Consider the following 22767-nt stretch of genomic DNA (forward strand, 5'->3'; position numbering starts at 1 on the left):
CTTGACATTTTTAGCTTCATGCTCTAAAGACTAAACTAGTAGGCTCAATAAATATATAGCATACTATTGAAGAAATAGCAGATGATGAAGTGCTACCGATTGTTATCCCGGGATAGTTGGAAAGCTTGTATTCAGCTGTTTAAATTCATACTATCTTTATATTTCATCAACAAGACAAAACAAAAATGACCTCAATAAATTGCAATAAATAAGAGATTTAGTTACTTCGCGTTAGAACTTAGAACCATTAATAGATATTCCAGGAGTTTTCAGAATAATAATTAATTCTACAACTATATCAAATGTATTCATCCAATCCTTCAAGCAGCGTTTGATCCAAGGTGATAAACAGTCAAAAATGAGACACAAGAAAAATGTATCTTTTTTCAAACAATTAAACTTGGCCTGTATAGGGATCGAACCTGTGACCTTGGCGTTAGTAGCACCACGCTCTAACCATCTGAGCTATCAGGCCATTTTGCACAAATACCTCGAAGTCCATCATATGAAGAAGTGCTAATGATAGTTAACCCGGGAGATTTGGAAAGCTTAATTTCAGAGGTTTACCATGAAGTTATACTTATATAATATCAACATGAAGAAACTAATATGACTTTAAAAAAAATTACAATACAAAAGAGATTTTCATACTTAGTGTTAGAACTTAGAACCATTAATGTTTTTTCCATGTGTTTTAGCAATAAATAACAATTCATCACCTATATGCAATTGATTCATCTAATCATTCTGGCAGCTTCCCCTCGAAGGAAATATAGACATACAAATGATACTGAAGAAAATTCATCTATTTTCAACATTAAAGGAGCATCAAGTATTGGCTTGGAGACTGATTGAAAGTATGTTCCTGGCATTTTTAACCTTATGCTCTAAAGACTAAACTAATAGGCTCACTAAATATATAGCATAGTATTGAAGAAATAGCAGATGATGAAGTGCTACTGATTGTTAACCCGGGATAGTTGGAAAGCTTATATTCAGCTGTTTACATTCATACTATCTTTATATTTCATCAAAAAGACAAAACAAAAATGACCTAAATGAATTGCAATAAATAAGAGATTTAGTTACTTGGTGTTAGAACTTAGAACCATTAATAGATATTCCAGGAGCTTTCAGAATAATAATTAATTCTACAACTATATCAAATGTATTCATCCAATCCTTCAAGCAGCATTTGATCCAAGGTGATAAACAGTCAAAAATGAGACACAAGAAAAATGTATCTTTTTACAAACAATTAAACACGGCTTGTACAGGGATCGAACCTGTGACCTTGACGTTATTAGCACCACGCTCTAACCATCTGAGCTAACAGGCCGTTTTGCACAAAAGTCCTGGAAGTCCAGCATATGAAGAAGTGCTAATGATAAATAACCCGGGAGATTTGGAAAGCTTAATTTCAGAGGTGTACCATGTAGTTATAAATATAAATTATCCACATGAAGAAACTAATATGACTTTAGAAAAATTACAATACAAAAGAGATTTTCATACTTAGTGTTAAAACTTAGAACCATTAATGTTTTTTCCATGTGTTTTAGCAATAAATAACAATTCATCACCTATATGCAATTGATTCATCTAATCATTCTATCAGCTTCCCCTCAAAGGAAATATAGACATACACATTATACAGAAGAAAATACATCTATTTTCAACATTAAAGGAGCATCAACTATTGGCTTGGAGACTGATTGAAAGTATGTCGTTGGCATTTTTAACTTTATGCTCTAAAGACTAAACTAATAGGCTCACTAAATATATAGCATACTATTGAAGAAATAGCAGATGATGAAGTGCTACTGATTGTTAACCGGGGATAGTTGGAAAGCTTATATTCAGCTGTTTACATTCATACTATCTTTATATTTCATCAACAAGACAAAATAAAAATGACCTCAATGAATTGCAATAAATAAGAGTTTTAGTTACTTGGCGTTAGAACTTAGAACCATTAATAGATATTCCAGGAGCTTTCAGAATAATAATTAATTCTACAACTATATCAAATGTATTCTTCCAATCCTTCAAGCAGCGTTTGATCCAAGGTGATAAACAGTCAAAAATGAGACACAAGAAAAATTAATCTTTTTACAAACAATTAAACTTGGCCTGTACAGGGATCGAGCCTGTGACCTTGGCGTTATTAGCACCACGCTCTAACCATCTAAGCTAACAGGCTGTTTTGCACAAATTAATGGAAGTCCAGCATATGAAGAAGTGCTAATGATAGTTAACCCGGGAGATTTGGAAAGCTTAATTTCAGAGGTTTACCATGAAGTTATAAATATATATTATCAACATGAAGAAACTAATATGACTTTAAAAAAATTACAATACAAAAGAAATTGTCATACTTAGTGTTAGAACTTAGAACCATTAATGTTTTTTCCATGTGTTTTAGCATTAAATAACAATTCATCACCTATATGCAATTGATTCATCTAATCATTGTGTCAGCTTCCCCTCGAAGGAAATATAGACATACAAATGATACTGAAGAAAATGCATCTATTTTCAACATTAAAGGAGCATCAAGTATTGGCTTGAAGACTGATTGAAAGTATGTCCTTGGCATTGTTAACTTTATGCTCTAAAGACTAAACTAATAGGCTCAATAAATATATAGCATACTATTGAAGAAATAGCAGATGATGAAGTGCTACCGATTGTTAACCCGGGATAGTTGGAAAGCTTATATTCATCTGTTTACATTCATACTATCTTTATATTTCATCAACAAGACAAAACAAAAATGACCTCAATAAATTGCAATAAATAAGAGATTTAGTTACTTGGCGTTAGAACTTAGAACTATTAATAAATATTCCAGGAGCTTTCAGAATAATAATTAATTCTACAACTATATCAAATGCATTCATCCAATCCTTCAAGCAGTGTTTGATCCAAGGTGATAAACAGTCAAAAATGAGACACAAGAAAAATTAATCTTTTTTCAAACAATTAAACTTGGCCTGTACAGGAATCGAACCTGTGACCTTGGCGTTATTAGCACCACGCTCTAACCATCTGAGCTAACAGGCCGTTTTGCACAAAATCCCGGAAGTCCAGCATATGAAGAAGTGCTAATGATAGTTAACCCGGGAGATTTGGAAAGCTTATTTTCAGAGGTTTACCATGAAGTTATAAATATACAATATCAACATGCAGAAACTAATATGACTTTAAAAAAATTACAATACAAAAAGACATTTTCATACTTAGTGTTAGAACTTAGCACCATTAATGTTTTTCCATGTGTTTTAGCAATAAAGAACAATTCATCACCTATATGCAATTGAATCATCTAATCATTCTATCAGCTTCCCCTCAAAGGAAATATAGACATACACATGATACAGAAGAAAATACATCTATTTTCAACATTAAAGGAGCATCAAGTATTGGCTTGGAGACTGATTGAAAGTATGTCCTTGGCATTTTTAACTTTATGCTCTAAAGACTAAACTAATAGGCTCAATAAATATATAGCATACTATTGAAGAAATAGCAGATGATGAAGTGCTACCGATTGTTAACCTAGGATAGTCGGAAAGCTTATATTCAGCTGTTTACATTCATACTATCTTTATATTTCATCAACAAGACAAAACAAAAATGACCTCAATGAATTGCAATAAATAAGAGATTTAGTTACTTGGCTTTAGAACTTAGAACCATTAATAGATATTCCAGGAGCTTTCAGAATAATAATTAATTCTACAACTATATCAAATGTATTCATCCAATCCTTCAAGCAGCATTTGATCCAAGGTGATAAACAGTCAAAAATGAGACACAAGAAAAATGAATCTTTTTACAAACAATTAAACTTGGCCTGTCCAGGGATCGAACCTGTGACCTTGGCGTTATTATCACCACGCTCTAACAATCTGAGCTAACAGGCCATTTTGCACAAATTCCTGGAAGTCCAGCATATGAAGAAGTGCTAATGATAGTTATCCCGGGAGATTTGGAAAGCTTAATTTCAGAGGTGTACCATGAAGTTATAAATATAAATTATCAACATGAAGAAACTAATATGACTTTAGAAAAATTACAATACAAAAGAGATTTTCATACTTAGTTTTAGAACTTAGAACCATTAATGTTTTTTCCATGTGTTTTAGCAATAAATAACAATTCATCACCTATATGCAATTGATTCATTTAATCATTCTATCAGCTTCCCCTCAAAGGAAATATAAAGATACACATGATACAGAAGAAAATACATCTATTTTCAACATTAAAGGAGCATCAAGTATTGGCTTGGAGAATGATTGAAAGTATGTCTGTGGCATTTTTAACTTTATCCTCTAAAGACTAAACTAATAGGCTCACTAAATATATAGCATACTATTGAAGAAATAGCAGATGATGAAGTGCTACTGAGTGTTAACCCGGGATAGTTGGAAAGCTTATATTCAGCTGTTTACATTCATACTATCTTTATATTTCATCAACAAGACAAAACAAAAATGACCTCAATAAATTGCAATAAATAAGAGATTTAGTTACTTGGCGTTAGAACTTAGAACCATTAATAGATATTCCAGGAGCTTTCAGAATCATAATTAATTCTACAACTATATCAAAGTATTCATCCTATCCTTCAAGCATGGCTTGATCCAAGGTGATAAACAGTCAAAAATGAGACACAAGAAAAATTAATCTTTTTACAAACAATTAACCTTGGCCTGTACAGGGATGGAACCTGTGACCTTGGCGTTATTAGCACCTCGCTCTAACCATCTGAGCTAACAGGCCGTTTTGCACATATTCCTGGAAGTCCAGCATATGAAGAAGTGCTAATGACAGTTAACTCGGGCGATTTGGAAAGCTTAATTTCAGATGTTTACCATGAAGTTATAAATATATACTATAAACATGAAGAAACTAATATGACTTAAAAAAATTACAATACAAAAGAGATTTTCATACTTAGTGTTAGAACTTAGAACCATTAATGTTTTTTATATGTGTTTTAGCAATAAATAACAATTCATCACCTATATGCAATTGACTCATTTAATCATTCTATCAGCTACCCCTCAAAGGAAATATAGAGATACACATGATACAGAAGAAAATACATCTATTTTCAACATTAAAGGAGCATCAAGTATTGGCTTGGAGACTGATTGAAAGTATGTCCCTGGCATTTTTAACGTTATGCTCTAAAGACTGAACTAATAGGCTCACTAAATATAGAGCATACTATTGAAGAAATGGCAGATGATGAAGTGCTACTGATTGTTAACCCGGGATAGTTGGAAAGCTTATATTCAGCTGTTTACATTCATACTATCTTTATATTTCATCAACAAGACAAAACAAAAATGACCTCAATAAATTGCAATAAATAAGAGATTTAGTTACTTGGCGTTAGAACTTAGAACCATTAATAGATATTTCAGGAGCTTTCAGAATATTAATTAATTCTACAACTATATCAAATGTATTCATCCAATCCTTCAAGCAGCGTTTGATCCAGGGTGATAAACAGTCAAAAATGAGACACAAGAAAATTTCATCTTTTTACCAGCAATTAAACTTGGCCTGTACAGGGATCGAACCTGTGACCTTGGCGTTATTAGCAACACGCTCTAACCATCTGAGCTAACAGGCCGTTTTGCACAAATTACTGGAAGTCCAGCATATGAAGAAGTGCTAATGATAGTTAACCCGGGAGATTTGGAAAGCTTAATTTCAGAGGTTTACCATGAAGTTATAAATATATAATATCAACATGAAGAAACTAATATGACTTTAAAAAAATTACAATACAAAAGAGATTTTCATACTTAGTGTTAGAACTTAGAACCATTAATGTTTTTTCCATGTGTTTTAGCAATAAATAACAATTCATCACCTATATGCTATTGACTCATTTAATCATTCTATCAGCTTCCCCTCAAAGGAAATATAGAGATACACATGATACAGAAGAAAATACATATATTTTCAACATTAAAGGAGCATCAAGTATTGGCTTGGAGACCGATTGAAAGTATGTCCTTGACATTTTTAGCTTCATGCTCTAAAGACTAAACTAGTAGGCTCAATAAATATATAGCATACTATTGAAGAAATAGCAGATGATGAAGTGCTACCGATTGTTATCCCGGGATAGTTGGAAAGCTTGTATTCAGCTGTTTAAATTCATACTATCTTTATATTTCATCAACAAGACAAAACAAAAATGACCTCAATAAATTGCAATAAATAAGAGATTTAGTTACTTCGCGTTAGAACTTAGAACCATTAATAGATATTCCAGGAGTTTTCAGAATAATAATTAATTCTACAACTATATCAAATGTATTCATCCAATCCTTCAAGCAGCGTTTGATCCAAGGTGATAAACAGTCAAAAATGAGACACAAGAAAAATGTATCTTTTTTCAAACAATTAAACTTGGCCTGTATAGGGATCGAACCTGTGACCTTGGCGTTAGTAGCACCACGCTCTAACCATCTGAGCTATCAGGCCATTTTGCACAAATTCCATCTAAGTCCAGCATATGAAGAAGTGCTAATGATAGTTAACCCGGGAGATTTGGAAAGCTTAATTTCAGAGGTTTACCATGAAGTTATACTTATATAATATCAACATGAAGAAACTAATATGACTTTAAAAAAAATTACAATACAAAAGAGATTTTCATACTTAGTGTTAGAACTTAGAACCATTAATGTTTTTTCCATGTGTTTTAGCAATAAATAACAATTCATCACCTATATGCAATTGATTCATCTAATCATTCTGGCAGCTTCCCCTCGAAGGAAATATAGACATACAAATGATACTGAAGAAAATTCATCTATTTTCAACATTAAAGGAGCATCAAGTATTGGCTTGGAGACTGATTGAAAGTATGTTCCTGGCATTTTTAACTTTATGCTCTAAAGACTAAACTAATAGGCTCACTAAATATATAGCATAGTATTGAAGAAATAGCAGATGATGAAGTGCTACTGATTGTTAACCCGGGATAGTTGGAAAGCTTATATTCAGCTGTTTACATTCATACTATCTTTATATTTCATCAAAAAGACAAAACAAAAATGACCTAAATGAATTGCAATAAATAAGAGATTTAGTTACTTGGTGTTAGAACTTAGAACCATTAATAGATATTCCAGGAGCTTTCAGAATCATAATTAATTCTACAACTATATCAAAGTATTCATCCTATCCTTCAAGCATGGTTTGATCCAAGGTGATAAACAGTCAAAAATGAGACACAAGAAAAATTAATCTTTTTACAAACAATTAACCTTGGCCTGTACAGGGATCGAACCTGTGACCTTGGCGTTATTAGCACCTCGCTCTAACCATCTGAGCTAACAGGCCGTTTTGCACATATTCCTGGAAGTCCAGCATATGAAGAAGTGCTAATGACAGTTAACTCGGGCGATTTGGAAAGCTTAATTTCAGATGTTTACCATGAAGTTATAAATATATACTATAAACATGAAGAAACTAATATGACTTAAAAAAATTACAATACAAAAGAGATTTTCATACTTGGTGTTAGAACTTAGAACCATTAATTTATTTTTATATGTGTTTTAGCAATAAATAACAATTCATCACCTATATGCAATTGACTCATTTAATCATTCTATCAGCTACCCCTCAAAGGAAATATAGAGATACACATGATACAGAAGAAAATACATCTATTTTCAACATTAAAGGAGCATCAAGTATTGGCTTGGAGACTGATTGAAAGTATGTCCCTGGCATTTTTAACGTTATGCTCTAAAGACTGAACTAATAGGCTCACTAAATATAGAGCATACTATTGAGGAAATGGCAGATGATGAAGTGCTACTGATTGTTAACCCGGGATAGTTGGAAAGCTTATATTCAGCTGTTTACATTCATACTATCTTTATATTTCATCAACAAGACAAAACAAAAATGACCTCAATAAATTGCAATAAATAAGAGATTTAGTTACTTGGCGTTAGAACTTAGAACCATTAATAGATATTTCAGGAGCTTTCAGAATAATAATTAATTCTACAACTATATCAAATGTATTCATCCAATCCTTCAAGCAGCGTTTGATCCAGGGTGATAAACAGTCAAAAATGAGACACAAGAAAATGTCATCTTTTTACCAGCAATTAAACTTGGCCTGTACAGGGATCGAACCTGTGACCTTGGCGTTATTAGCAACACGCTCTAACCATCTGAGCTAACAGGCCGTTTTGCACAAATTACTGGAAGTCCAGCATATGAAGAAGTGCTAATGATAGTTAACCCGGGAGATTTGGAAAGCTTAATTTCAGAGGTTTACCATGAAGTTATAAATATATAATATCAACATGAAGAAACTAATATGACTTTAAAAAAATTACAATACAAAAGAGATTTTCATACTTAGTGTTAGAACTTAGAACCATTAATGTTTTTTCATGTGTTTTAGCAATAAATAACAATTCATCACCTATATGCAATTGACTCATTTAATCATTCTATCAGCTTCCCCTCAAAGGAAATATAGAGATACACATGATACAGAAGAAAATACATATATTTTCAACATTAAAGGAGCATCAAGTATTGGCTTGGAGACCGATTGAAAGTATGTCCTTGACATTTTTAGCTTCATGCTCTAAAGACTAAACTAGTAGGCTCAATAAATATATAGCATACTATTGAAGAAATAGCAGATGATGAAGTGCTACCGATTGTTATCCCGGGATAGTTGGAAAGCTTGTATTCAGCTGTTTAAATTCATACTATCTTTATATTTCATCAACAAGACAAAACAAAAATGACCTCAATAAATTGCAATAAATAAGAGATTTAGTTACTTCGCGTTAGAACTTAGAACCATTAATAGATATTCCAGGAGTTTTCAGAATAATAATTAATTCTACAACTATATCAAATGTATTCATCCAATCCTTCAAGCAGCGTTTGATCCAAGGTGATAAACAGTCAAAAATGAGACACAAGAAAAATGTATCTTTTTTCAAACAATTAAACTTGGCCTGTATAGGGATCGAACCTGTGACCTTGGCGTTAGTAGCACCACGCTCTAACCATCTGAGCTATCAGGCCATTTTGCACAAATACCTCGAAGTCCAGCATATGAAGAAGTGCTAATGATAGTTAACCCGGGAGATTTGGAAAGCTTAATTTCAGAGGTTTACCATGAAGTTATACTTATATAATATCAACATGAAGAAACTAATATGACTTTAAAAAAAATTACAATACAAAAGAGATTTTCATACTTAGTGTTAGAACTTAGAACCATTAATGTTTTTTCCATGTGTTTTAGCAATAAATAACAATTCATCACCTATATGCAATTGATTCATCTAATCATTCTGGCAGCTTCCCCTCGAAGGAAATATAGACATACAAATGATACTGAAGAAAATTCATCTATTTTCAACATTAAAGGAGCATCAAGTATTGGCTTGGAGACTGATTGAAAGTATGTTCCTGGCATTTTTAACTTTATGCTCTAAAGACTAAACTAATAGGCTCACTAAATATATAGCATAGTATTGAAGAAATAGCAGATGATGAAGTGCTACTGATTGTTAACCCGGGATAGTTGGAAAGCTTATATTCAGCTGTTTACATTCATACTATCTTTATATTTCATCAAAAAGACAAAACAAAAATGACCTAAATGAATTGCAATAAATAAGAGATTTAGTTACTTGGTGTTAGAACTTAGAACCATTAATAGATATTCCAGGAGCTTTCAGAATAATAATTAATTCTACAACTATATCAAATGTATTCATCCAATCCTTCAAGCAGCATTTGATCCAAGGTGATAAACAGTCAAAAATGAGACACAAGAAAAATTTATCTTTTTACAAACAATTAAACTCGGCTTGTACAGGGATCGAACCTGTGACCTTGACGTTATTAGCACCACGCTCTAACCATCTGAGCTAACAGGCCATTTTGCACAAAAGTCCTGGAAGTCCAGCATATGAAGAAGTGCTAATGACAGTTAACTCGGGCGATTTGGAAAGCTTAATTTCAGATGTTTACCATGAAGTTATAAATATATACTATAAACATGAAGAAACTAATATGACTTAAAAAAATTACAATACAAAAGAGATTTTCATACTTGGTGTTAGAACTTAGAACCATTAATGTTTTTTATATGTGTTTTAGCAATAAATAACAATTCATCACCTATATGCAATTGACTCATTTAATCATTCTATCAGCTACCCCTCAAAGGAAATATAGAGATACACATGATACAGAAGAAAATACATCTATTTTCAACATTAAAGGAGCATCAAGTATTGGCTTGGAGACTGATTGAAAGTATGTCCCTGGCATTTTTAACGTTATGCTCTAAAGACTGAACTAATAGGCTCACTAAATATAGAGCATACTATTGAAGAAATGGCAGATGATGAAGTGCTACTGATTGTTAACCCGGGATAGTTGGAAAGCTTATATTCAGCTGTTTACATTCATACTATCTTTATATTTCATCAACAAGACAAAACAAAAATGACCTCAATAAATTGCAATAAATAAGAGATTTAGTTACTTGGCGTTAGAACTTAGAACCATTAATAGATATTTCAGGAGCTTTCAGAATAATAATTAATTCTACAACTATATCAAATGTATTCATCCAATCCTTCAAGCAGCGTTTGATCCAGGGTGATAAACAGTCAAAAATGAGACACAAGAAAATGTCATCTTTTTACCAGCAATTAAACTTGGCCTGTACAGGGATCGAACCTGTGACCTTGGCGTTATTAGCAACACGCTCTAACCATCTGAGCTAACAGGCCGTTTTGCACAAATTACTGGAAGTCCAGCATATGAAGAAGTGCTAATGATAGTTAACCCGGGAGATTTGGAAAGCTTAATTTCAGAGGTTTACCATGAAGTTATAAATATATAATATCAACATGAAGAAACTAATATGACTTTAAAAAAATTACAATACAAAAGAGATTTTCATACTTAGTGTTAGAACTTAGAACCATTAATGTTTTTTCATGTGTTTTAGCAATAAATAACAATTCATCACCTATATGCAATTGACTCATTTAATCATTCTATCAGCTTCCCCTCAAAGGAAATATAGAGATACACATGATACAGAAGAAAATACATATATTTTCAACATTAAAGGAGCATCAAGTATTGGCTTGGAGACCGATTGAAAGTATGTCCTTGACATTTTTAGCTTCATGCTCTAAAGACTAAACTAGTAGGCTCAATAAATATATAGCATACTATTGAAGAAATAGCAGATGATGAAGTGCTACCGATTGTTATCCCGGGATAGTTGGAAAGCTTGTATTCAGCTGTTTAAATTCATACTATCTTTATATTTCATCAACAAGACAAAACAAAAATGACCTCAATAAATTGCAATAAATAAGAGATTTAGTTACTTCGCGTTAGAACTTAGAACCATTAATAGATATTCCAGGAGTTTTCAGAATAATAATTAATTCTACAACTATATCAAATGTATTCATCCAATCCTTCAAGCAGCGTTTGATCCAAGGTGATAAACAGTCAAAAATGAGACACAAGAAAAATGTATCTTTTTTCAAACAATTAAACTTGGCCTGTATAGGGATCGAACCTGTGACCTTGGCGTTAGTAGCACCACGCTCTAACCATCTGAGCTATCAGGCCATTTTGCACAAATACCTCGAAGTCCAGCATATGAAGAAGTGCTAATGATAGTTAACCCGGGAGATTTGGAAAGCTTAATTTCAGAGGTTTACCATGAAGTTATACTTATATAATATCAACATGAAGAAACTAATATGACTTTAAAAAAAATTACAATACAAAAGAGATTTTCATACTTAGTGTTAGAACTTAGAACCATTAATGTTTTTTCCATGTGTTTTAGCAATAAATAACAATTCATCACCTATATGCAATTGATTCATCTAATCATTCTGGCAGCTTCCCCTCGAAGGAAATATAGACATACAAATGATACTGAAGAAAATTCATCTATTTTCAACATTAAAGGAGCATCAAGTATTGGCTTGGAGACTGATTGAAAGTATGTTCCTGGCATTTTTAACTTTATGCTCTAAAGACTAAACTAATAGGCTCACTAAATATATAGCATAGTATTGAAGAAATAGCAGATGATGAAGTGCTACTGATTGTTAACCCGGGATAGTTGGAAAGCTTATATTCAGCTGTTTACATTCATACTATCTTTATATTTCATCAAAAAGACAAAACAAAAATGACCTAAATGAATTGCAATAAATAAGAGATTTAGTTACTTGGTGTTAGAACTTAGAACCATTAATAGATATTCCAGGAGCTTTCAGAATAATAATTAATTCTACAACTATATCAAATGTATTCATCCAATCCTTCAAGCAGCATTTGATCCAAGGTGATAAACAGTCAAAAATGAGACACAAGAAAAATGTATCTTTTTACAAACAATTAAACTCGGCTTGTACAGGGATCGAACCTGTGACCTTGACGTTATTAGCACCACGCTCTAACCATCTGAGCTAACAGGCCATTTTGCACAAAAGTCCTGGAAGTCCAGCATATGAAGAAGTGCTAATGATAAATAACCCGGGAGATTTGGAAAGCTTAATTTCAGAGGTGTACCATGTAGTTATAAATATAAATTATCCACATGAAGAAACTAATATGACTTTAGAAAAATTACAATACAAAAGAGATTTTCATACTTAGTGTTAAAACTTAGAACCATTAATGTTTTTTCCATGTGTTTTAGCAATAAATAACAATTCATCACCTATATGCAATTGATTCATCTAATCATTCTATCAGCTTCCCCTCAAAGGAAATATAGACATACACATTATACAGAAGAAAATACATCTATTTTCAACATTAAAGGAGCATCAACTATTGGCTTGGAGACTGATTGAAAGTATGTCCTTGGCATTTTTAACTTTATGCTCTAAAGACTAAACTAATAGGCTCACTAAATATATAGCATACTATTGAAGAAATAGCAGATGATGAAGTGCTACTGATTGTTAACCGGGGATAGTTGGAAAGCTTATATTCAGCTGTTTACATTCATACTATCTTTATATTTCATCAACAAGACAAAATAAAAATGACCTCAATGAATTGCAATAAATAAGAGTTTTAGTTACTTGGCGTTAGAACTTAGAACCATTAATAGATATTCCAGGAGCTTTCAGAATAATAATTAATTCTACAACTATATCAAATGTATTCATTCAATCCTTCAAGCAGCGTTTGATCCAAGGTGATAAACAGTCAAAGATGAGACACAAGAAAAATTAATCTTTTTACAAACAATTAAACTTGGCCTGTACAGGGATCGAACCTGTGACCTTGGCGTTATTAGCACCACGCTCTAACCATCTAAGCTAACAGGCTGTTTTGCACAAATTAATGGAAGTCCAGCATATGAAGAAGTGCTAATGATAGTTAACCCGGGAGATTTGGAAAGCTTAATTTCAGAGGTTTACCATGAATTTATAAATATATATTATCAACATGAAGAAACTAATATGACTTTAAAAAAATTACAATACAAAAGAAATGTTCATACTTAGTGTTAGAACTTAGAACCATTAATGTTTTTTCCATGTGTTTTAGCATTAAATAACAATTCATCACCTATATGCAATTGATTCATCTAATCATTGTGTCAGCTTCCCCTCGAAGGAAATATAGACATACAAATGATACTGAAGAAAATGCATCTATTTTCAACATTAAAGGAGCATCAAGTATTGGCTTGGAGACTGATTGAAAGTATGTCCTTGGCATTGTTAACTTTATGCTCTAAAGACTAAACTAATAGGCTCAATAAATATATAGCATACTATTGAAGAAATAGCAGATGATGAAGTGCTACCGATTGTTAACCCGGGATAGTTGGAAAGCTTATATTCATCTGTTTACATTCATACTATCTTTATATTTCATCAACAAGACAAAACAAAAATGACCTCAATAAATTGCAATAAATAAGAGATTTAGTTACTTGGCGTTAGAACTTAGAACTATTAATAAATATTCCAGGAGCTTTCAGAATAATAATTAATTCTACAACTATATCAAATGCATTCATCCAATCCTTCAAGCAGTGTTTGATCCAAGGTGATAAACAGTCAAAAATGAGACACAAGAAAAATTAATCTTTTTTCAAACAATTAAACTTGGCCTGTACAGGAATCGAACCTGTGACCTTGGCGTTATTAGCACCACGCTCTAACCTGGAAAGCTTATTTTCAGAGGTTTACCATGAAGTTATAAATATACAATATCAACATGCAGAAACTAATATGACTTAAAAAAAATTACAATACAAAAAGACATTTTCATACTTAGTGTTAGAACTTAGCACCATTAATGTTTTTCCATGTGTTTTAGCAATAAAGAACAATTCATCACCTATATGCAATTGAATCATCTAATCATTCTATCAGCTTCCCCTCAAAGGAAATATAGACATACACATGATACAGAAGAAAATACATCTATTTTCAACATTAAAGGAGCATCAAGTATTGGCTTGGAGACTGATTGAAAGTATGTCCTTGACATTTTTAACTTTATGCTCTAAAGACTAAACTAATAGGCTCAATAAATATATAGCATACTATTGAAGAAATAGCAGATGATGAAGTGCTACAGATTGTTAACCTAGGATAGTTGGAAAGCTTATATTCAGCTGTTTACATTTATACTATCTTTATATTTCATCAACAAGACAAAACAAAAATGACCTCAATGAATTGCAATAAATAAGAGATTTAGTTACTTGGCTTTAGAACTTAGAACCATTAATAGATATTCCAGGAGCTTTCAGAATAATAATTAATTCTACAACTATATCAAATGTATTCATCCAATCCTTCAAGCAGCATTTGATCCAAGGTGATAAACAGTCAAAAAAGAGACACAAGAAAAATGAATCTTTTTACAAACAATTAAACTTGGCCTGTACAGGGATCGAACCTGTGACCTTGGCGTTATTATCACCACGCTCTAACAATCTGAGCTAACAGGCCATTTTGCACAAATTACTGGAAGTCCAGCATATGAAGAAGTGCTAATGATAGTTATCCCGGGAGATTTGGAAAGCTTAATTTCAGAGGTGTACCATGAAGTTATAAATATAAATTATCAACATGAAGAAACTAATATGACTTTAGAAAAATTACAATACAAAAGAGATTTTCATACTTAGTTTTAGAACTTAGAACCATTAATGTTTTTTCCATGTGTTTTAGCAATAAATAACAATTCATCACCTATATGCAATTGATTCATTTAATCATTCTATCAGCTTCCCCTCAAAGGAAATATAGAGATACACATGATACAGAAGAAAATACATCTATTTTCAACATTAAAGGAGCATCAAGTATTGGCTTGGAGAATGATTGAAAGTATGTCTGTGGCATTTTTAACTTTATCCTCTGAAGACTAAACTAATAGGCTCACTAAATATATAGCATACTATTGAAGAAATAGCAGATGATGAAGTGCTACTGAGTGTTAACCCGGGATAGTTGGAAAGCTTATATTCAGCTGTTTACATTCATACTATCTTTATATTTCATCAACAAGACAAAACAAAAATGACCTCAATAAATTGCAATAAATAAGAGATTTAGTTACTTGGCGTTAGAACTTAGAACCATTAATAGATATTCCAGGAGCTTTCAGAATCATAATTAATTCTACAACTATATCAAAGTATTCATCCTATCCTTCAAGCATGGTTTGATCCAAGGTGATAAACAGTCAAAAATGAGACACAAGAAAAATTAATCTTTTTACAAACAATTAACCTTGGCCTGTACAGGGATCGAACCTGTGACCTTGGCGTTATTAGCACCTCGCTCTAACCATCTGAGCTAACAGGCCGTTTTGCACATATTCCTGGAAGTCCAGCATATGAAGAAGTGCTAATGACAGTTAACTCGGGCGATTTGGAAAGCTTAATTTCAGATGTTTACCATGAAGTTATAAATATATACTATAAACATGAAGAAACTAATATGACTTAAAAAAATTACAATACAAAAGAGATTTTCATACTTGGTGTTAGAACTTAGAACCATTAATGTTTTTTATATGTGTTTTAGCAATAAATAACAATTCATCACCTATATGCAATTGACTCATTTAATCATTCTATCAGCTACCCCTCAAAGGAAATATAGAGATACACATGATACAGAAGAAAATACATCTATTTTCAACATTAAAGGAGCATCAAGTATTGGCTTGGAGACGGATTGAAAGTATGTCCTAGGCATTTTTAACTTTATGCTCTGAAGACTAAACTAATAGGCTCACTAAATATATAGCATACTATTGAAGAAATAGCAGATGATGAAGTGCTACTGATTGTTAACCCGGGATAGTTGGAAAGCTTATATTCAGCTGTTTACATTCATACTATTTTTATATTTCATCAACAAGACAAAACAAAAATGACCTCAATAATTTGCAATAAATAAGAGATTTAGTTACTTGGTGTTAGAACTTAGAACCATTAATAGATATTCCAGGAGATTTCAGAATAATAATTAATTCTACAACTATAACAAATTTATTCATCCAATCCTTCAAGCATCGTTTGATCCAAGGTGATAAACAGTCAAAAATGAGACACAAGAAAAATTTATCTTTTTTCAAACAATTAAACTTGGCCTGTACAGGGATCGAACCTGTGACCTTGGCGTTATTAGCACCAAGCTCTAACCATCTGTGCTAACAGGCCATTTTGCACAAATTCCTGGAAGTCCAGCAAATGAAGAAGTGCTAATGATAGTTAAACAGGGAGATTTGGAAAGCTTAATTTCAGAGGTGTACCATGAAGTTATAAAAATAAATTATCAACATGAAGAAACTAATATGACTTTAGAAAAATTACAATACAAAAGAGATGTTCATACTTAGTGTTAGAACTTAGAACGATTAATGTTTTTTCCATGTGTTTTAGCAATAAATAACAATTCATCACCTATATGCAATTGATTCATCTAATCATTGTGTCAGCTTCCCCTCGAAGGAAATATAGACATACAAATGATACTTAAGAAAATACATCTATTTTCAACATTAAAGGAGCATCAAGTATTGGCTTGGAGACTGATTGAAAGTGTGTCCTTGGCATTGTTAACTTTATGCTCTAAAGACTAAACTAATAGGCTCAATAAATATATAGCATACTATTGAAGAAATAGAAGATGATGAAGTGCTACCGATTGTTAACCCGGGATAGTTGGAAAGCTTATATTCAGCTGTTTACATTCATACTATCTTTATATTTCATCAACAAGACAAAACAAACATGACCTCAATAAATTGCAATAAATAAGAGATTTAGTTACTTGGCGTTAGAACTTAGAACTATTAATAAATATTCCAGGAGCTTTCAGAATAATAATTAATTCTACAACTATATCAAATGCATTTATCCAATCCTTCAAGCAGCGTTTGATCCAAGGTGATAAACAGTCAAAAATGAGACACAAGAAAAATTAATCTTTTTTCAAACAATTAAACTTGGCCTGTACAGTTATCGAACCTGTGACCTTGGCGTTATTAGCACCGCGCTCTAACCATCTGAGCTAACAGGCCGTTTTGAACAAAATCCTGGAAGTCCAGCATATGAAGAAGTGCTAATGATAGTTAACCCGGGAGATTTGGAAAGCTTAATTTCAGAGGTTTACCATGAAGTTATAAATATACAATATCAACATGAAGAAACTAATATGACTTTAAAAAAACTTACAATTCAAAAGACATTTTCATACTTAGTGTTAGAACTTAGAACCATTAATGTTTTTCCATGTGTTTTAGCAATAAAGAACAATTCATCACCTATATGCAATTGAATCATCTAATCATTCTATCAGCTTCCCCTCAAAGGAAATATAGACATACACATGATACAGAAGAAAATACATCTATTTTCAACATTAAAGGAGCATCAAGTATTGGCTTGGAGACTGATTGAAAGTATGTCCTTGGCATTTTTTACTTTATGCTCTAAAGACTAAACTAATAGGCTCAATAAATATATAGCATACTATTGAAGAAATAGCAGATGATGAAGTGCTACCGATTGTTAACCTGGGATAGTTGGAAAGCTTATATTCAGCTGTTTACATTCATACTATCTTTATATTTCATCAACAAGACAAAACAAAAATGACCTCAATGAATTGCAATAAATAAGAGATTTAGTTACTTGGCTTCAGAACTTAGAACCATTAATAGATATTTCAGGAGCTTTCAGAATAATAATTAATTCTACAACTATATCAAATGTATTCATCCAATCCTTCAAGCAGTGTTTGATCCAAGGTGATAAACAGTCAAAAATGAGACACAAGAAAAATTAATCTTTTTTCAAACAATTAAACTTGGCCTGTACAGGAATCGAACCTGTGACCTTGGCGTTATTAGCACCACGCTCTAACCATCTGAGCTAACAGGCCGTTTTGCACAAAATTCCGGAAGTCCAGCATATGAAGAAGTGCTAATGATAGTTAACCCGGGAGATTTGGAAAGCTTAATTTCAGAGGTTTACCATGAAGTTATACTTATATAATATCAACATGAAGAAACTAATATGACTTTAAAAAAATTACAATACAAAAGAGATTTTCATACTTAGTGTTAGAACTTAGAACCATTAATGTTTTTTCCATGTGTTTTAGCAATAAATACCAATTCATCACCTATATGCAATTGATTCATCTAATCATTGTGTCAGCTTCCCCTCGAAGGGAATATAGACATACAAATGATACTGAAGAAAATACATCTATTTTAAACATTAAAGGAGCATCAAGTATTGGCTTGGAGACTGATTGAAAGTATGTCCTTGGCATTTTTAACTTTATGCTCTAAAGACTAAACTAATAGGCTCAAAAAATATATAGCATACTATTGAAGAAATAGCAGATGATGAAGTGCTACCGATTGTTAACCCGGGATAGTTGGAAAGCTTATATTCAGCTGTTTACATTCATACTATCTTTATATTTCATCAACAAGACAAAACAAAAATGACCTCAATGAATTGCAATAAATAAGAGATTTAGTTACTTGGCGTTAGAACTTAGAACCATTAATAAATATTCCAGGAGCTTTCAGAATAATAATTAATTCTACAACTATATCAAATGTATTCATCCAATCCTTCAAGCAGCATTTGATCCAAGGTGATAAACAGCCAAAAATGAGACACAAGAAAAATTTATCTTTTTACAAACAATTAAACTTGGCCTGTACAGGGATCATACCTGTGACCTTGGCGTTATTAGCACCACGCTCTAACCATCTGAGCTAACAGGCCGTTTTGCACAAATTCCTGGAAGTCCAGCATATGAAGAAGTGCTAATGATAGTTAACCCGGGAGATTTGGAAAGCTTAATTTCAGAGGTGTACCATGAAGTTATAAATATAAATTATCAACATGAAGAAACTAATAGGACTTTAGAAAAATTACAATACAAAAGAGATTTTCATACTTAGTGTTAGAACTTAGAACCATTAATGTTTTTTCCATGTGTTTTAGTAATAAATAACAATCCATCACCTATATGCAATTGATTCATCTAATCATTGTGTCAGCTTCCCCTCGAAGGAAATATAGACATACACATTATACAGAAGAAAATACATCTATTTTCAACATTAAAGGAGCATCAAGTATTGGCTTGGAGACTGATTGAAAGTATGTCCTTGGCATTTTTAACTTTATGCTCTACAGACTAAACTAATAGGCTCAATAAATACATAGCATACTATTGAAGAAATAGCAGATGATGAAGTGGTACCGATTGTTAACCCGGGATAGTTGGAAAGCTTATATTCAGCTGTTTACATTCATACTATCTTTATATTTCATCAACAAGACAAAACAAAAATGACCTCAATAAATTGCAATAAATAAGAGATTTAGTTACTTGGCGTTAGAACTTAGAACCATTAATAGATATTCCAGGAGCTTTCAGAATAATAATTAATTCTACAACTATATCAAATGTATTCATCCAATCCTTCAAGCAGCATTTGATCCAAGGTGATAAACAGTCAAAAATGAGACACAAGAAAAATGTATCTTTTTACAAACAATTAAACTTGGCCTGTACAGGGATCGAACCTGTGACCTTGGCATTATTAGCACCACGCTCTAACCATCTGAGCTAACAGGCCGTTTATCACAAATTCTTGGAAGTCCAGCATATGAAGAAGTGCTAATGAAAGTTAACCCGGGAGATTTGGAAAGCTTAATTTCAGAGGTTTACCATGAAGTTATAAATATATAATATCAACATGAAGAAACTAATATGACTTTAAAAAAATTACAATACAAAAGAGATTTTCATACTTAGTGTTAGAACTTAGAACCATTAATGTTTTTTCCATGTGTTTTAGCAATAAATAACAATTCATCACCTATATGCAATTGATTCATTTAATCATTCTATCAGCTTCCCCTCAAAGGAAATATAGAGATACACATGATACAGAAGAAAATACATCTATTTTCAACATTAAAGGAGCATCAAGTATTGGCTTGGAGACGGATTGAAAGTATGTCCTTGGCATTTTTAACTTTATGCTCTAAAGACTAAACTAATAGGCTCACTAAATATATAGCATACTATTGAAGAAATAGCAGATGATGAAGTGCTACTGATTGTTAACCCGGGATAGTTGGAAAGCTTATATTCAGCTGTTTACATTCATACTATTTTTATATTTCATCAACAAGACAAAACAAAAATGACCTCAATAAATTGCAATAAATAAGAGATTTAATTACTTGGTGTTAGATCTTAGAACCATTAATAGATATTCCAGGAGCTTTCAGAATAATAATTAATTCTACAACTATATCAAATGTATTCATCCAATCCTTCAAGCATCGTTTGATCCAAGGTGATAAACAGTCAAAAATGAGACACAAGAAAAATTAATCTTTTTTCAAACAATTAAACTTGGCCTGTACAGGGATCGAACCTGTGACCTTGGCGTTATTAGCACCAAGCTCTAACCATCTGTGCTAACAGGCCATTTTGCACAAATTCCTGGAAGTCCAGCATATGAAGAAGTGCTAATGATAGTTAAACAGGGAGATTTGGAAAGCCTAATTTCAGAGGTGTACCATGAAGTTATAAATATAAATTATCAACATGAAGAAACTAATATGACTTTAGAAAAATTACAATACAAAAGAGATTTTCATACTTAGTGTTAGAACTTAGAACCATTAATGTTTTTTCCATGTGTTTTAGCAATAAATACCAATTCATCACCTATATGCAATTGATTCATCTAATCATTCTATCAGCTTCCCCTCAAAGGAAATATAGACATACACATTATACAGAAAAAAATATATCTATTTTCTTTTTTTTTTTAAATTCTTTTTATTGAAGGATTTTTATATATTTACCACCCTCTGGAACACAGAGGGGGCATGGAACAGGTAAACAATACAACATAGCCATGGAATATTCATACAGTACATCTCCATATACCAGACATAGAGTAAGGTAGAACTTATTCTTCAAAACAAAATATAACATCAGTCACAATTAAGATTAGCTCAATATCCTAAAACTTATATATTGATTTGATATCCTTTTATGCATTGAGTAAACACTGGATAATATCGATTATATACAATTTATATACAATTTATATACAAATGCCGTTTATATACATTTTCTATATACATCATCCTTCCATTTCGTTATGGCCTCCCATATTTTCAAGCCAAGTTTCCTCGAATTTTTTCCCCTTCTTGAGTAGATTGCTCTTTCTAAATTATGTATACTCAACAGCCTAGCTAGCCATTGCTGGAATGAAGGTACCGTTTGATCTAACCATGCAGATGCTATACATAGTCTATACACTGCCATAGCGGTGAAGATGCAATATTTCCCTGCTTCATCTTCATTACTACCATCTGTCCCTAGTAATATAGTCACAGGTGTTAAATTAGCAGCTACTTTTAATGCCCTTTGTAAAAACATTTCAATTTCCTTAAGTAATATGTCTAAGTTTGGACATGTTGCAAACATATGAATGGCATCCGCATTTGCACTCGTACACCTGGGACAATGTATACCAGTTGTCGCTCCCCATTGTGCTAATTTAGCCGGGGTATAGTAAAGCCAGTACAAGGTCTTGTATTGCTGTGCCTGTAGTGATGCAGAACACAAAATATTTATCCCTAAGTCTAATGAGTCTTTAAAACATTCTTGTTCTATACCCAACTTCGCTGACCAACTTTCCCCCCATTTGGCCATCTCATCTGATCTATGCTCGTTTAACTCTGCGTAGAACCTTTTAATAGTGCAATCTACTCCACTCTCTATTATTTCTAATATATTGTTTTTTTCAAATCCTCTCGTCCCCCCTCTTTTATTTTGTAGGAAACTTCTTACTTGTAAGTATTTAAAAAAATGACTTCTTGGCAAATTAAATTTTTTCTGTATTGTTCCAAATTGTTTCATCCCTTGTGTCCCAATAATGTCCCCCATTTTTATCACTCCATTTCGAAACCACTCTCTATATATTGAATCAGAAAATATATCTCGCGAAAATGCCATATTATCGTATATCCTCATATACCTATTGAATTTCCCCAAACCAAATTTTTTCATAAACGCCTTCCATAACTTATAAGCTCCAAACATAGTCTTAAAGCGTGTTCTTTTAAAATATGCC

At 32.2% G+C, this 22767-nt stretch overlaps 6 non-coding genes across 6 annotated transcripts; all 6 read right to left on the reverse strand.

Moving 5' to 3' along the window:
- Positions 1-401: 401 nt before the first annotated feature.
- Positions 402-475, reverse strand: TRNAS-ACU (transfer RNA serine (anticodon ACU)). The gene has a single exon. It is a non-coding gene; the product is annotated as a tRNA-Ser (tRNA).
- Positions 476-2992: 2517 nt separating this feature from the next.
- TRNAI-AAU (transfer RNA isoleucine (anticodon AAU)) lies at positions 2993-3066 on the reverse strand. The gene has a single exon. It is a non-coding gene; the product is annotated as a tRNA-Ile (tRNA).
- A 3376-nt stretch (positions 3067-6442) lies between these two features.
- Positions 6443-6516, reverse strand: TRNAS-ACU (transfer RNA serine (anticodon ACU)). The gene has a single exon. It is a non-coding gene; the product is annotated as a tRNA-Ser (tRNA).
- A 2515-nt stretch (positions 6517-9031) lies between these two features.
- On the reverse strand, positions 9032-9105 carry TRNAS-ACU (transfer RNA serine (anticodon ACU)). The gene has a single exon. It is a non-coding gene; the product is annotated as a tRNA-Ser (tRNA).
- Positions 9106-11620: 2515 nt separating this feature from the next.
- Positions 11621-11694, reverse strand: TRNAS-ACU (transfer RNA serine (anticodon ACU)). The gene has a single exon. It is a non-coding gene; the product is annotated as a tRNA-Ser (tRNA).
- Positions 11695-18441: 6747 nt separating this feature from the next.
- Positions 18442-18515, reverse strand: TRNAI-AAU (transfer RNA isoleucine (anticodon AAU)). The gene has a single exon. It is a non-coding gene; the product is annotated as a tRNA-Ile (tRNA).
- Positions 18516-22767: the final 4252 nt, after the last annotated feature.

Source organism: Lissotriton vulgaris, chromosome 4_1 (genome assembly GCF_964263255.1).
Source record: "Lissotriton vulgaris chromosome 4_1, aLisVul1.2, whole genome shotgun sequence".
In the NCBI taxonomy this organism is placed as follows: Eukaryota; Metazoa; Chordata; class Amphibia; order Caudata; family Salamandridae; genus Lissotriton; species Lissotriton vulgaris.